This window comes from Acinonyx jubatus, chromosome B4 (assembly GCF_027475565.1).
Source record: "Acinonyx jubatus isolate Ajub_Pintada_27869175 chromosome B4, VMU_Ajub_asm_v1.0, whole genome shotgun sequence".
NCBI classification, from domain to species: domain Eukaryota; kingdom Metazoa; phylum Chordata; class Mammalia; order Carnivora; family Felidae; genus Acinonyx; species Acinonyx jubatus.
Window position 1 is genome coordinate 22,094,042 of NC_069387.1, and position 14,897 is coordinate 22,108,938.

The 14,897-nt window shown below is 42.6% G+C and overlaps 1 protein-coding gene across 16 annotated transcripts in view; it reads left to right on the top strand.

The window, feature by feature from the left end:
* The window catches only part of KIAA1217 (KIAA1217 ortholog), a 747,790-nt gene that overhangs the window by 463,000 nt on the left and 269,893 nt on the right, over positions 1 to 14,897 (top strand). Inside the window, exon 1 of one of the 16 annotated variants that reach the window (XM_027073647.2) lies at positions 515 to 10,732. The exons of the other annotated variants lie outside the window; for them this stretch is intronic. The gene's annotated coding sequence lies outside the window, so the exon portion shown is untranslated. Of the gene's footprint in view, positions 1 to 514; positions 10,733 to 14,897 lie in introns of those variants that run through there. 16 annotated transcript variants of the gene reach the window in all.

The window sequence follows — 14,897 nt, forward strand, 5'->3', positions numbered from 1 at the left end:
GATGTGGATAAAAGGCTAAAGGTGTAGAGGGGGCAGGTTCTAAATAATTATACATGCTTCATAAATAAATAAATACACAAATGAAAAGTTTATAAATTAAACTAAAGCAATAGACCCAGCTAAGAAATTCTTCAGAGCTACTAATTTATTCTCAACCAAAAAGGAAAATGATGGGAGACAGCCATGTTTAGTAGCAAGAACCAGGGAGCTGTTCAAAACTAATGACTAAATATGTATTTACAGACCAGTTTCTTGCCTAAACCTTAAGGGAAAAGGAAACAGCATTTTGGCGCTTAAGAAATCTAGTACAAGAGGGGCGCCTGAGTGGCTCAGTTGGTTGAGCGTCCCACTTTGGCTCAGGTCATGATCTCATGGCTCGTGAGTTCGAGCCCCGCGTCAGGCTCTGTGCTGACAGCTCAGAGGCCGGTTTGGATTCTGTGTCTCCGTCTCTCTCTGCCCCTCCCCCACTCATGCTCTGTCTCTCTCTCAAAAATAAACAAACATTAAGAAACATTTAAGAAATCTACTACAAGGTATGTGGAGCAAATACTAACAATAAGCCACAGTGGGATGAAGGAAGAAGGCCCTTACCCAGATGGAGAACGTGAGCATGGAGGCTAGTTAAATGTTCGGCATTTTTTTAGCACTGTTTTCTTGACCGCTGTTTATAGTGGTGAAACAGTGGAACAGACTGTAAGGAGAACATCTTATTGGCCTCAGTGAATATTATGACACTATTGCTCTTTGCCCATATTGGTATATTTCACCGTCTCAACAACCCTGGGTGGTAGGCACTATTATGAACTCTCCTTAACAGAATGGGAAACTGAGGCACCGCTTACTTAGCTCTTGTTCACAGTGACGGCAAGTCACCGGTCCTGAATCCTATTATTTGGCTGTGGGGCAGGTCTTACTTTTTTGCCTCCACATCACACCATCTCTCTGACGCACAGCAAAACCAAGAGACATTCATCTAAAATGTCGAGAAAATGGAGAAGGGTTGGAATGGGGGTACCGGTTTGGCCATTGTCGTAAGTATGCAATTTGGTGGTCATCTTACAGTGGCTGAAATGCCCGCCTCCTATTAGATTGGCCTTCAATAATTCTGGAAAGAAAAGGAATTTGGCACCAAAGAAGCAGTGACATAAATAGTGATTTAAGTATCTACGGAACGTAAACGTTGAGAAGATGTTACTATTGCCAGAGCAACACCTCCAAATGGAAGGATCATGGTGTCATGACAAAATTACAAGCTGCATTTAGAGAATTTATATTATATATGGGAGCGTTTAATGAAGTGAGATGTAATGAAATGCTGGAGCCTGTGAACAAAGGATATAATTACAATGGAAAGAATCAGTATAAAAAAACTGTCCTCAGAAGTTCCAAATCTTGGCTATGTCTAAGAGAAATCAGAATGCAATCAGAAACAATAGTCATCGAAATTTGGGCGTGATGAAAAACAATGGGAAAAAAATAAGCAGAAAGCAGTCTACTATGAAACAGATGATGATGTTACTTGAGGGACCAGATGAAGGAGCTAGCTGGAAATGTTTCCCAGGGGACTGCTATTTTGAATTGTGACTTAAAGGAGATGGAAATGCATTTCTGAAGATTTGGAGTATGACAGAGTAGGACATCTGGGGGCAGGGTGAGGGGACACTCAGCGATCAAAAAGACTAAATTCAAGGAGTTGCGTTTTCACTTGCAAAATTGATTGGAAGTTGATGTTAATCACAGAGGATACAGAAAAACAGGAAAGGAATCCTAAATGGGGATCATTCGTAACACATGGCTTTTGATCCATGTTTAATTGGGTGCCACCAAACTCTGCATTAGCTTTCGTTTTAATTAGTGGAAGGAAGAGCAAGAGAACAGTGCTATATTAAGAAGAGGTCTGAAAGCAAATCAAAATAAGATTCTACTGGAAAACCTGCTAAGGAGTGTCGGGGAGTAGGTGGGAAGTGAAGGGGAGTCAGAAACCCAAGTGTGGCTATGCGGTGGCAGGAGACGTCTCTGATGTGGTGATCAGCAAAACTTAGAGAAAACTGCCACCAGGTCAGATGGAGATTTGCAGTATTGAGGAATCCAGAAAAGACCAATGTGATTCAGTCCAGCTGATTGATACAGAACTCATATCACAGGCGTTTAGACTGTCCTCTGCTTTCTCGTAGCCGGCTTACGTCTTTGCCCTTATTCATCCTTCCTGCAGGTGTTCTCTTGGATTAATTCAATCAGATGGTTGTTTTTCATCGACCTACACTGTCAGCTCGACATCAGGCAGTATGTGTAGAGTAGCCAGTACCTGCCCTGCCGGGGGTGTGTCTGTTGAGTGATAACTATGGGGTCCGATATAACTGAGTTTTTTATATGCTGGACGCTCTGAGCTGTGCAGTGTAGGTGAATCATCTGTTTTCCTGAGGCTTTTCTTAACCGCAGAAATGAGACTGACAATAGTTTTGTGGTGAGGATTACATGAGATGATACATCCTATCAAATAGATCGCAGGTGTTGAGTACCTGTCAAAACCCTTTGCATTCAGGAGAGCATTATCCTGGAGGGGTGAGGGCAGTATGCATTAGGGCAGCATAAAACAGTGTGTGTTCTACATTGCAGCGATCTAGGGGCACCTGGGTGGCTCGGTTAGTTGAATGTGTCACTTCGGCTCAGGTCACGATCTCATGGTTTGTGAGTCTGAGCCCCACATCGGCCTCCCTGCTGACAGCGTGGAGCCTGCTTGGGATTCTCTCTCTCTCCCTTTCTCTCTGCCTCTCCCCCACTCATGCTCACTCTCTCTCGAAATAAATAAACTATAAAAAAAAATAAAGAATAAATGAAATAAAGAAATTGCAGTGATCTAGATCAGCATTTTGTAAAAACATGCTCTGCTGAATCCTGGATCCCCAGGCTGTTACTAGTTGTTTGGGGAATGGAGAGAAAGTCTCTAATTTGGGGATATTTTTGGTTATCTAGAGTTAAATGAAATTCTACACTGCAGGGCCTATCCGATCTTTTAATATGCTAAAAGGCATTCTACGTCTCATTTGGAGATTTGGGAACAGGTGGGTGAGGAATGAAACATAATGTTTCCCAAGCCTGTTTGACCACAGAATTATTGCTTTGGGGACTCTTCTTCTGTGAGACACGCCAGGGAATGGGAGTATGTACTTCAAAAGCTTGCTGGAGTTCAGAGCAGTGGGAGAGCAGAGGGGGAGGATTTCACACAGAGATGGACATTTGAATGGTGTCTCTTGGAATGATAGAGGTCTCCCGGAGACAGACTTGTCCTAATTATCTATTTCCTCGATCCCCAGGGCATAGTAGGTATTCAGCAAATATCTGTGGCAAGGAGATTAATGGATTATGATTTGAATGGATAGAATGCAGCCATGAAGGCATTGTGATAGAGGAGGAGGGGGACAGGAAGAGCCAATGTTGAGACAAGAATAGAGGTGGCTCCCCTGTGAATCAGTGGGTAGGCCAGTTTAAGTGAGGTGATGGTGTCATTCGGCAGAGGGGGAAGACAGGGGAGTCAGGCAGAGGACGGCCAGGTTGTGTTGGACCTTGAAAGTCAGCAGAAAGCTTGGGCTGTCAGACACAGGGCAACCTTGTAGTCTTGAGCTCAGAAGTGGAATAAAAGCAAAGTTGAAAGGTTATCTGCTCGGTGCTATGTAGGAGGGACCGTGAGAACAGCCTGGGTCCTGGCCTGGAAATGGTTGCAGCATCCGGGCCACAGTGATAAGGCTTTGGGCATGGAGCTCAGCCAGCACTGAAGGATGACACACACATCAGATATTCAAAAGAAAAATGGGAATGACTTGGGGTCTGATTGGAGAAGGATGAAGGGACGAAGGGCTGTGGCTGGGGTAGTGGGGAAGGCAAATGCGCCCGATGAGCACCCCATGTCCTCACTCAGCTCCTACCTGTGCCCAGACCTTGAGCAAGTCACTAAGCACCCTGTGTCATCTGTCCATAAGCGTGGAACCACTGAAAGACCAGTGGACTGCCACGGAAGCATGTTAGTCATCGTCACGAGAGGGATGGGTGTTAACTCTTGGGATCAGCTATAGGGATGGGACTTGGAGGAAAAAAATCTGGTCTGGAGCCCAGTGGGGTTTTCAACAAAATTGTGTAGTTTTTGGACTTTTGCACCAACCTCCTTTTGCCTTCCTCTCACAGTATCTTTGTTTTATCAGGCCTGCCCTCTCCTCTTCCTGCCCTTCCCCTGATGTGAGATGTTCGAGGGGTATGCTCCAACCAGTGTGCAAGCGTGGAGGTGACGTGTGAACAGTGGGTAATGCTCAGGGGCCGTCACATGGAGCTTTGAACTGAGCCACAGGTTTTGACAGTGTGGAGATGAATACAGCTTACCACACTTAGTTGTGTCAAACTTGCCCCAAAGGGATATTTTTGGGCCAGTGGAATGTACAATGATTTCCTCCATGAGCACTTCCCGAGGTCACAGTCGGAGCAGTCACCGGTTTTACTCAAACAACACGGGGACGCTGATGGGAGAGGAGCAGGTGGATGGGGTGGTATTGTTGTAGCAGTTATTTGGGAGACATGAGTGGGCTGTACGTGCTATCATTATTGCTCACTGATTCCATCTTTTGGGTCCATTGTCCTCCCTCTGTCCCTCCTCGCTTTCTCTCTTTCCTTTTTGTTTTTAAACATTTCAACTCAACCAGAACATTCTCCTATGCAAATGTGCGCTGGGCATTGAATGTGCGAAGACCAATGCTCTTCCAGGTCCAGAATGTACTTGCCCCGTGTCCATGTTCTTTCTCCAGTTACTCCACACAGCATCTGTTTTACTTCCGGTTGAGTACCATGACCTTGAGTTGCCCCATAAGCTTTGAGAGCAAATGCCATTTTTACACCCTCTCTTGGGTTTATCTGTTGTGTGTATGTTTTTAAGTTTATTTATTTATTTTGAGAGTGTGTGTGTGTATGTGTGTGCACACATGGGAGCACAAGTGGGGAGGAGCAGAAAGAGAGGGAGAGAGAGAATCCCAAGCAGGCTCTGCACACTGTTAGTCCAGAGCCTGATGCCAGGCTTGAACTCATTAGCTGGGAGAACATGACCTGAGCCGAAACCAAGAGTCAGATGCTTAACTGACTGAGCCACCCAGGCACCTCAGGTTTATTTGTTATATTGATTTCTTTCAAAGACTTAGTTTGCATTTATCTCTTCCAGATTATGATTTGCTGTCTCATCATTTTCAGCTTTTTTTCATAATTACCTGCCTTTTCCTAGTTTTTAAAGTTGTCTTTGTTATCTTCTGTAATTTCTTAAAGTGAGTATCAAGTTCATTTATTTTTAGTATTTCTTGTTAATAATGAAGGCATTTAGGGGCATACATTTCCTGACACCAGGTTGGGCTGTGTCCTGAAGTTTTGTATGAAAATTTCCTGTTTCATTTCCTTAAGGACAGTTGAAAGTTTCAATTTTGATTTGTTCCTTTGATTTAAGGGTTTTCCAAGAGTATTTCATTTCCAAATAGTTGAGATTATTATTTATTTATAATTTTATTGGATGTGATCAAAGAATGCAGTCTGTAAAATTGCTGCTTTTTAAGACGTTTAAGGATTTGTTTAAAATTTTTTGCATAGTCAAATGCACAATCAGCATTTGTAAGAATTGTGTTATGTATTCTTGAGAAATTGCCTATTTTATGTTTATTATATATACACATACATGTGCACACTTCTATATCAGGTTTGTTGTATGTTTCATTTATTTTGTTGTGGCCCTTACTTTTTCTAGTGCTGTTCAGTTTCAAACAATGTATCATGGAGTCTCTCACTACCAACATATTTTTATCCTGTTCTTCTTGCATTCCTAAGAATTTTTGCTTTACAGCTTTTCATTTGCTTTATTTGTTGCAAACAAATTTTTGATGATCATTCCTTTCTCATAAATTGTCTTTTTACACTACCAGATGACCTCTGTATCCAGTTTAGTGTTTGTTAACTTTTCTTATTATTAATATTGTCACTTTGCATTACATTTATCTGGTATAGACAGGTGGTACTCATCTATTTTCAAGTTTTCTTTATTAATATTGAGTATGTTGATTAGAAATTACGTATAAGTTGGTTTTGCCTTTTTAGCTCTACTTATTAGTCTTTGTCTTTTAATGGGAGAATTTAGTCCATTGATATTTAGTGTAATACCCAGTGAACTTGATTATATTCCTTTATCTTAATTTCACAGGAAATATCTCTTCTTTATTAAATTCAGTTCATGCTCAGTAAACACTAAACAAAGTTTCAGTCGTGACAGGCAGTATTTGAAATGACAGTAGGTGCTCCAAGTAAAAATGAGTGTCAGGCAGTCATATGGAGGTAGAAGAGAACTGGAACCAGAGAATAAGACTGGGCAGATACCCATTGGCATTATCTGCTCTATTAGTCGGGGCTCTCCAGAGAAACAGAGAAACGGTTGGGAAGAGAGCAAGAGCAAGACTGAGAGAGAGAGAGATATTTAGTTTAGTTTGAAGAATTGGTTCACACAGTTGTGGGTACTGGCAACCTGAAGACTGTGGGGCCAGGCCACCAAACTGGAAATTCAGGCAAGAGTTGATGCTGCAGCCTTCAGTTCAAGATCTGCAGGCAGGAAACTCAGGTAGGGTTTCTAGGTCTTGAGGCAGATTCCACCCCCCCGCACCCCCCCCCCCCCCGCCAGCTCCCCAAAGGGACTATAAGTCCCACCCACACTATGGTCAGAGTGTGCTGACTCAGAGTCTGCTGATGTAAGTGTTAATCACATCTAAAAAATACCTTCACAGCAACATTTAGACAGATATTTGACCCAACGGCTGTGTCAAGTTGACACAGAAAATTAACCAGCGCTGTAGCAAAAGCTGACCAAATGTAAATGGACCATCCCTAAAGCAAACAATGACTACAAACAAAAATAGAGCCAAAGTTCAAGCTTTAGGGAATTACCACAATTGGTTTTCATTGTTTGATTCAGAAATGAAAGCACCCTTCTTCTTTTGGTGATGCATACAATCTGTGCTGGACTTAAGAAATGTATATTTGACTTTTTTTTTTTCCTTTTTAACGGTTGTCCGTATTTCTTTAGACCAGAACTTTAGGAGGTTGTGCCTCCTTCTTGAGTGTCCGCTGTTTCATTAGCCTTCTCTGCATGTTAGTGGTCTGTTTGTCCTGGGGTGGACGAGTGGTGATACATTAATCCTGCTCTGGACCGCTGTCAAAGGCCTCCATACAGCCTGAAGCTAAATAGAGACCACCCCCCACCCCCCAAGGCTGCTGTGCTGATGGCCCACCCTGTCCCGACTCTTCCAGACCCCAGCCCAGCCCCATCTGTGGGCGTGGTGTTTCTGGGAGGATTTCTGGAAAGTCTGTGCAGTCCAATGTGCACCTTTGCAGTCCAGTGTGCACCTTCAGTCTTTACTAAACAAATCATTTTAGCATGACTTAGGTTAGTTAGGATTTTAGTGTCCTCAATTGTGAGCAGTGTTTTTAAACCAGGATAACTGCTTGGTGGTTAAGCACATGTGTTTTGGATTTCAGTCTTGGGTCTGCCTGGATTAAAAGGGACACTCCCACACTTAGTGGGCATGTAGACTTACTCAAGTGACCTAAGCTTTTGAAGCTCCCTTTCTCCATTTATGAAATGAAGATAATAACCAGTCTTATATCACCTTTTGCTGTGAGACTTAAATGAGGTAAAGGTTGCTTATTTTAATTATGAAAGTATTGCTTCTTCTACCCAAAGAAGCATTCCTTTTCCATGTGACAACTTCTAATTCATTTTATTTACTTTTTTTAAAGATTTTGTTTTGGGGCTCTTGGGTGGCTCAGTTAGCTGAGCGTCCGACTTCCACTCAGGTCATGATCTCACGGTTTATGAGTTCGAGCCCCACTTTGGGCTCTGTGCTGAGAGCTCAGAGCCTGGAGCCTGCTTCGGATTCTGTGTCTCCCTCTCTCTCTCTGCCCATCCCACCCCCGCCCCTGCTCATACTCTCTCTATCTCTCTTTCAAAAATAAAACATTTAAAAAAATTTGTTTTAATGTTTATTTTATTTTTGAGAGAGGAGGGTCAGCAAGAGAGGGAGATAGAGGATTCCTAGAAGGCTATGCACTGATAGCAGAGAGCCCAATGGGAGGCTTGAACTCACCAACCGTGAGATCATGACCTGAGCTGTAGTCAGACACTTAACGGATTGAGCCACCCAGGTGTGTTTTTTAAGAAACAAAAACTCAGGCCATAGACGGTTAAATCCAACCTCTCCCACCAGACACCTGTATCTTTATACGTTCATGGCCTTTTTCAGTGAGTGGATGTCTACATCTGTTATAAAAGGTTTATTGAAACAAATTCAAGAGAAAGAATCCCATTTGCTATCCAAATCCATCATGGATCCCTCTGATGTGGCTACATTTACAAACAAAATAGCCCTTCTACATGCATTTGCTGAGCTCTGACTTGGTTAGTGGTGCTTAGTTGCTGGCAGGCAAATCACGGTGCTCTCATAGTCCAGCTCAGTCCAGCTCGCCATTTTCCTCATTTAAGGACAGTAGGAAAAATCATTAGTGGATTTGCAAACCTTGGCTTTTCTGCCCAGCCTGTGTTTCCTTATTGCTGAGAGTATTATGCTCCACATTTACCCCGCTGTAAATATTTCAATATTCTCCATCATCACGGTAATGATGTCATCCCTGGTTACAAAATCTTTGGTCTGTGCTTACCTCAGTCCGCCTGCAGACGAGTGGGTTAATCAGGTTGCTTTCACATCTGAGTTATTTCTGGGACTCTCTTCATTTGTCTGACTTACAGATTCTGACTGTTCTCACTCACTCTCTTTTCTGAGCTTGAATTCAGTAAGTAAAAGCGGAGATATTGTAATTTCCTAAACAACCCAAAGGGCAGATGTGGTCTAATTTATAACCCCTCTGACTGCTGAATCAACTTTCGTGTGCTCTGTCTAATGGAACTTTGAGGAATAACCGAATAAAGCCTAGATCTGGTTATACCTTGTTTTTGTTTGTTTCATGTTGCGTTTGTGCCCCACTGGGTAAAGCACAAGTGTGGGCTTCATCTGGTTGTATTTTCATCTTACAGAGGCAGTAATTGAATCTCTGACAGTAGTCTTGCCTCCAAGGAGTGTTCCAACTCAGGCTGCTATATTAAACCAGGGTAGCTCTTGGTTCCCTCGGAAGATAATGTCGCATCTGTTGACTGTGAACGATGGCAGGGCAAACCTCTCAGAATAGTCAGAGGAGGGGAAATGGAGCATTTACAATTCTTTCTAGGAAAAGAGCCATTCTGAGTGCTTTACCTATGGATGCTCTCTCTCTGAACATCTGGGTAGGCTCAGCAAGGTATGGGGGGGCGGTAAAATTTGCTCTCTGACCTTTCAAAGATGCTGCTGATTTTCTTGCCCTTGCAGCAGGGCTGTGTGGCATGTTAAAGCAGGCTGCAGTGTTGACTACTGCTACTTCTGAGATTCTGCAGGGTTCTAGCAGATTCTGCAGGGTTCTAGCAGATTCTGCGGGAGCCTGCCTTCAAATGTTTCCCGGCTCCCTGCAGAGCCAGAAAGCCAGAAAGAAGAACTTTCTGCAGTAGCACTTGACAGCTATTTGATAACATCACTGTAAACTCTCCTGAGTTTGGAGCAAGTCTCATTCAAACCTTGCTGATACCTCAGGGTCAGCAGCCTTAGACTTGGGAGTGTGAGGTGTGTCCGCAATAAAGTTAGAGTGAGAAGCAAGAGTGCTGTGCCCAGTGTCGCCATGAGGGGCTGGGCACAAATTTGGCAGAAATTTGCCTGAAGCTTTATGCAAACAGGGGTTCTATAAAAATTGATTCGATTGATTTTGATGTTATTCTGGTAACTTATGTAAGTTAGTACAAATATATGAAAGATGCAAGTATGTTATGAAAGAGTTAAAAAAAATTCTCAACACCTTCCCCTACCTCCTCTGCAACCGGAGGCCAAGAGAAACTACACACACACACACACACACACACACACACACACACACACACACATTCCAGCAAAGAACCTGTTTTGCAAGTTTTGCTGGTAAAAAGTAGGAAGGGGGTTGCTGGAAAGTGGAAAAGCCTTAGAAGTATCAGTTGAAAGTTTTTCAAATCGTATGTTTTTGATGTAACTTTATCCTGCAGAGAGAGGCATATGTGCCACCGAAGGTTTTTCTTTAACCGATTAAGCGCATTGTTAGACAGGGAGGGGCAGATTAACGAATGCCTATAATTTTGATCATTGTTTTCTGCAAAACAGCTCAGGCTTTGAAAATGAAGCCATCGTCCTTGGCTGAGTCTCTGCCAACAGCACAAATTATACTGTGCAGAGATCCAAAGCCCCTCGAAAGGTTTCATTAATGAACAATTTCAGACGATTGTTTAAGTCTTTGCCTGACAGGTAACGTTGGCATGTAGGCAGGTGGAGTTAGGGTTTCCATGGAGATTTATGATGTCATGCTTGAAAGAGCATGTCAAGACAGCCAATTTAACAAGTAGCTACTCAGAAAGTCCTATAGGCTAGAAGTAAGGCTTTATGCAAATGACAAGAGTTTCACTGGGAAAAAGTGCAAAAGAAAACAGTAGAGACATGGAGGGGGGTTTACCTGACAGCTCGGAAGGATGACCCCGGAGTCCATTAGAGACGAAAACCTCCAGAAGACGCGTTAGATTTTTTTTACTTTAACTGCTGCTTCACCTGTGGAGCTCTGGGTGCAGGTAAACACAAGTTGGGTTTTTTTTCCTTCTGAGTTACCGCCAGAAATTATTTGGAAGCATTGAGATCTATTTCTTTGCATTGTTCTCTTGGTAGGGAGAACTGAATCAGTAAGTGCAGCTTTCCCACAGCGAATGTTCAATGTGCGTGCTTCAGGGCTGTGTTTTCAGGGCTTTCTTACTGAAAGAACTGAGATTTTTGAATAGGTCTGAAAAACAAGAGATGCATTGTGCATCATGCTGATTGTGCTGATGTTACAAAGTGCTACAGATAAAGGTTAGAAGGATGATCTGAGATACTATATGTATTTGTGGATTATTCCCAGATGTTGGTTTCTTCTTTTTTTCTCTCTTTTAACTCTTAGACCAGCCCTGAAATTGGGACTACGTGTATTTCCGTATTTTCAAGTTGTGCAATGCTAAAAATAAAACCCGTGGAATATTACCGAACTTTTTATGAACATCACGCTTTTTAATTTTAAGGGTGTCTGTGTGCTTTTCACACAGAAGCATTTTACAGCACTGGAGAATATCCTGAGATATCGGGGTTTCTGGACCTTAGGGAAGCAGGACTTGTAAATTCTAAGATTTCTTGGGTTGGGGGAATGGTTGATAACGGTTGGTAGTTTTTAAAGCATGCTTTGGAAAGAAAGCCTCGCTCTGGTGGTACAGGGCTGTTTGCATCCATTTCTAGTGAGACAGAGTAAGCGATCTTGCCAGAGAGATGGATGTGATAGTGGTCACTACAGGTAGCTGTATTCCTGCAAAGTTGACTCAAAGGGCTTAGTCTGGGGACATCAGGCTGTGATGTGAGTAGTTCTGTCCACCAAGCTTAAAAGGAAATGAAAAACATTTTTGAAGGTTAAAGGGAAGAGTTAAGGATAAGTGCAAGATACCTGTGAAATGGGAACTTGGGCTTTTGACACCCAAACTGTCTAGGAGCAAATGGGCAGGCATTAAAATATCTTTTTAAATTGTCTAACGTGTGAGAATGCGAGCCTCCTGAAACCTTGCAGTCAGCGACTGCGGATTAGCTCCGGAACTGTTCTCCCGCATTAGACTCGGGCTGCCACGGTTTCTGCCGAATGCTTTGACAAAGGAAGGGCTGGAATGCCTTGGGTTTTGAGTCCTGGCTTCACCACTTCCTACCCGTGTTAACTCTGGGAAAGTAAATTCACATCATTCAGCCTCGGTTTTCTCCTCCATAAAATGGCGGGGATGATCATGGCGTTGTGAGGTTTAACCGACGAAATATGTAGTGTGCTTCTCGGAGTTCAGGTTCCACGTGTTAGCCGTTGTTTTTCTTCTCTGCTTCTGTGGTACTGGATTCTCTGTCACGTGTTTTGATAGGCTTCATCTTATTGCAACAGATCAGGAGGATTGCAGAATCTTTTTATTCCTCCTTTTCAGGTGAAGAAACCGTGGCTCAGAGAGGTACTGAAATACACAACACAGTAAACTGCCCTTCTACATGTTCTGCTGTTTTTTTCCCATCTAAGGGGTCTACAAAAAAATTAGTGTGCTACTGAGACAACTCCCAGATGCAACAAGTATTTCTATAAATTAATTCAAATACAAAATGTTAAGGGTAACAAAGGAGTTGGGACGTTCATGTTTTTATATTAGTTATGCTCGTGACGCTTTTTCTAGGCAGGCTGGAGAAGTTATGTCGGTTTACCTTTCACTGCTACCTGTTGATAGGAGCTCAAGTCACTTTGAAGGCTTACAGTTTTGTTTTGTTTTGTTTTACCATTTATCTTTTTTTAAAGTTTATTTATTTATTTTTGAGAGAGAGAGAGAGAGAGCGAGAGAGAGCACACACACAAGCAGGGGAGGGGCAGAGAGAGAGAGAGGGAGTTAGAGAATCCCAAGCAGGCTCTATGCTATCAGTACAGAGCCTGACCTGGGGCTGGAACTCATGAACTGTGAGATTACGACCTGAGCCAAAACCGAGAGTCAATCAATCGTTCAACCAGCTGAGCCACCCAGGCGCCCCCAAAGACTTAACAGTTTTAACTCTTACCTGCATCTGATGTTTCTTGGACCCCCAAGAAGAGTCAGGTTTTGCGGTCACAGGTATATCCTGAGCAGGAAACAAAGTCACCAAGGGGCTGTGGGAATCACCACAGGGAGCGAGGGGTTGGACACAATGTCTTTTCTCTTTTTGTATTCTAGACTTTGGCAGCTCCCTCCCTTGCCTACATCCCAGACCAAAACAGCCCATAATTATATTCTACATCCATTGTATGTAAGAGACAAATATGTTTTTCATTGTGTTATTTTTAGCAGCAGTGTTTCTAGCCAGGGAAAACACTCTATTAGTTCCCGGGTTTTCCTAATGACTTTTCCAATTTTTCCAAATTTTCCACATCAGATTGTTCAGGATTGTTCAGGTCCTGCACTCCTGGAAGAGGGTTCTTAGCAGGAATATTGGGGTAGGCTCATCCAGTTGGATTCTGAAGGCATTCTGATCTTGGAGCTGCTGAGGCTGAGCTCATTCTGTGCCAGACAATGAGTAAATTAATTAAATGTGGTCATCAGACTGCATTGTGGCCTGCAGTTCCCAGCACTGGTGTGGGACATCCGGAAAAGCTCCGGTTATCTCAAAAGCAGATCTGTGAGTCTGAAAGCAAATATTTACTTCATTCAAAGTTTCAATACCAAGTATGAACCACAAAGCAGCAAATTTAAGGTAGAAAAGAGTCATGAACTCACACAGATGTAGGGTGCCAAAATTCCAAACAGGCTCAGAATCACTAGTGCATCTTTTTCTACAGTTTTCTACCCGTTTTTAATGGATTTTTTAGAAGTCCATTAAAGTTTTTTATTACAGCTCATTGTGCTGTTCAGAGATTTTCTGTTGATTAATAAGCAGTGATTGCATCTAGAAGTGTCTTTTACACCTAGTGAGGTTAGTAAAGGTCTTTTGAGTCAGAGGGGCCGGGCGAACAGGGATTCAAAAGCCAGATTGCCTGGATTGGAATCCTGCTTTCATTACTTATCAGTAACACAGATTTCCCATTGAAGAACATACATGGGTCTATTCATATTCCAAATAAAATGTAGCACCCAAACTTAAAAAGCTTCTTAGTAAAGGAATTAGTGGTCTTTAAATAATGTTTTAAAACTTTTTTTTTTTTAATTTCCACGGAAATTGTTTCTTCAGAAAGAAAGACACTGAAATCTCTCAGTCCAGGAAATGGAAGTTAGAGCTTCCTCTGGCCCTGTTCCAACTCAGTTCTTTTCAGTGCGAGGGAAGTTCCATCCAGAAGCTGTTTAAAGCTCAGGCTGTATGTCATTGCTATTCGTCAATTGAATGTCATCAGAAACGCTCCTGTTATGAAACTGGTAGGGAGCAGTTTTAAAAAGTCTGTTTATTTAAAAAGAAAAAAAAAACACTCATCCTGAGAAATGGTGTCATCTCAGATACATGGCTTCTCTGCAAGCGTGTGGTTGTTGAGGGGAGAGCAGATGGAGTGGGAAGGGCGCTTTCGACTTCCAGTAACCAAGCTCGTCCTTCTCCTTTCTTTTCTCAACTTTTTTCTGAAGCAGGTAGAAATGTAATTTAGTGGAAGCTACAATTCCTCAGGGAACCTGAATTTGGGATCTGCTTTGGTTTCTTCCCCCCTAAATTTTAGTGTGTGTGTGTGTGTGTGTGTGTGTGTGTGTGTGAATTTATTTATTGAAGTATAGTTGACACACACAGTGTTACATTAGTGTCAGGTGCACAACATAATGATTTCACACCTCTTATTCAGTTATGCTGTGCTCACCACAATAGCTACCGTCTGTGTGGGATCTGTTTTTATTATGAATCGTGAAACAGCATGGCCGGGCTCTGCCTAGGAATCGTGGCCATTTTGTATTTCAGAGTGGAATTTCCTCCGAAGTTATTCCAAAATCTATCGCCTGTTGAGAGAAGGATTTTTGCTTTTGTTTTTAGTGGGTTTTTGTTGTTGTTGTTGTTGTTTGTTGTTTTGTTTTGGTTTGGGGTTTTGTGTTTTTTTGTTTTTTTTTGTTTTTGGAGTCTGAGGTTACTCAATTGGCCATCCCTTATAAACCAAAAACGAGTTCTGCTTCATTTGTGGTGACAGTTGTGTGACATCTGGGCAACCAGAGGCCATGGTACCTGTGGAATTCAGGGCAACCTTAGATGGCAGAAGGACCC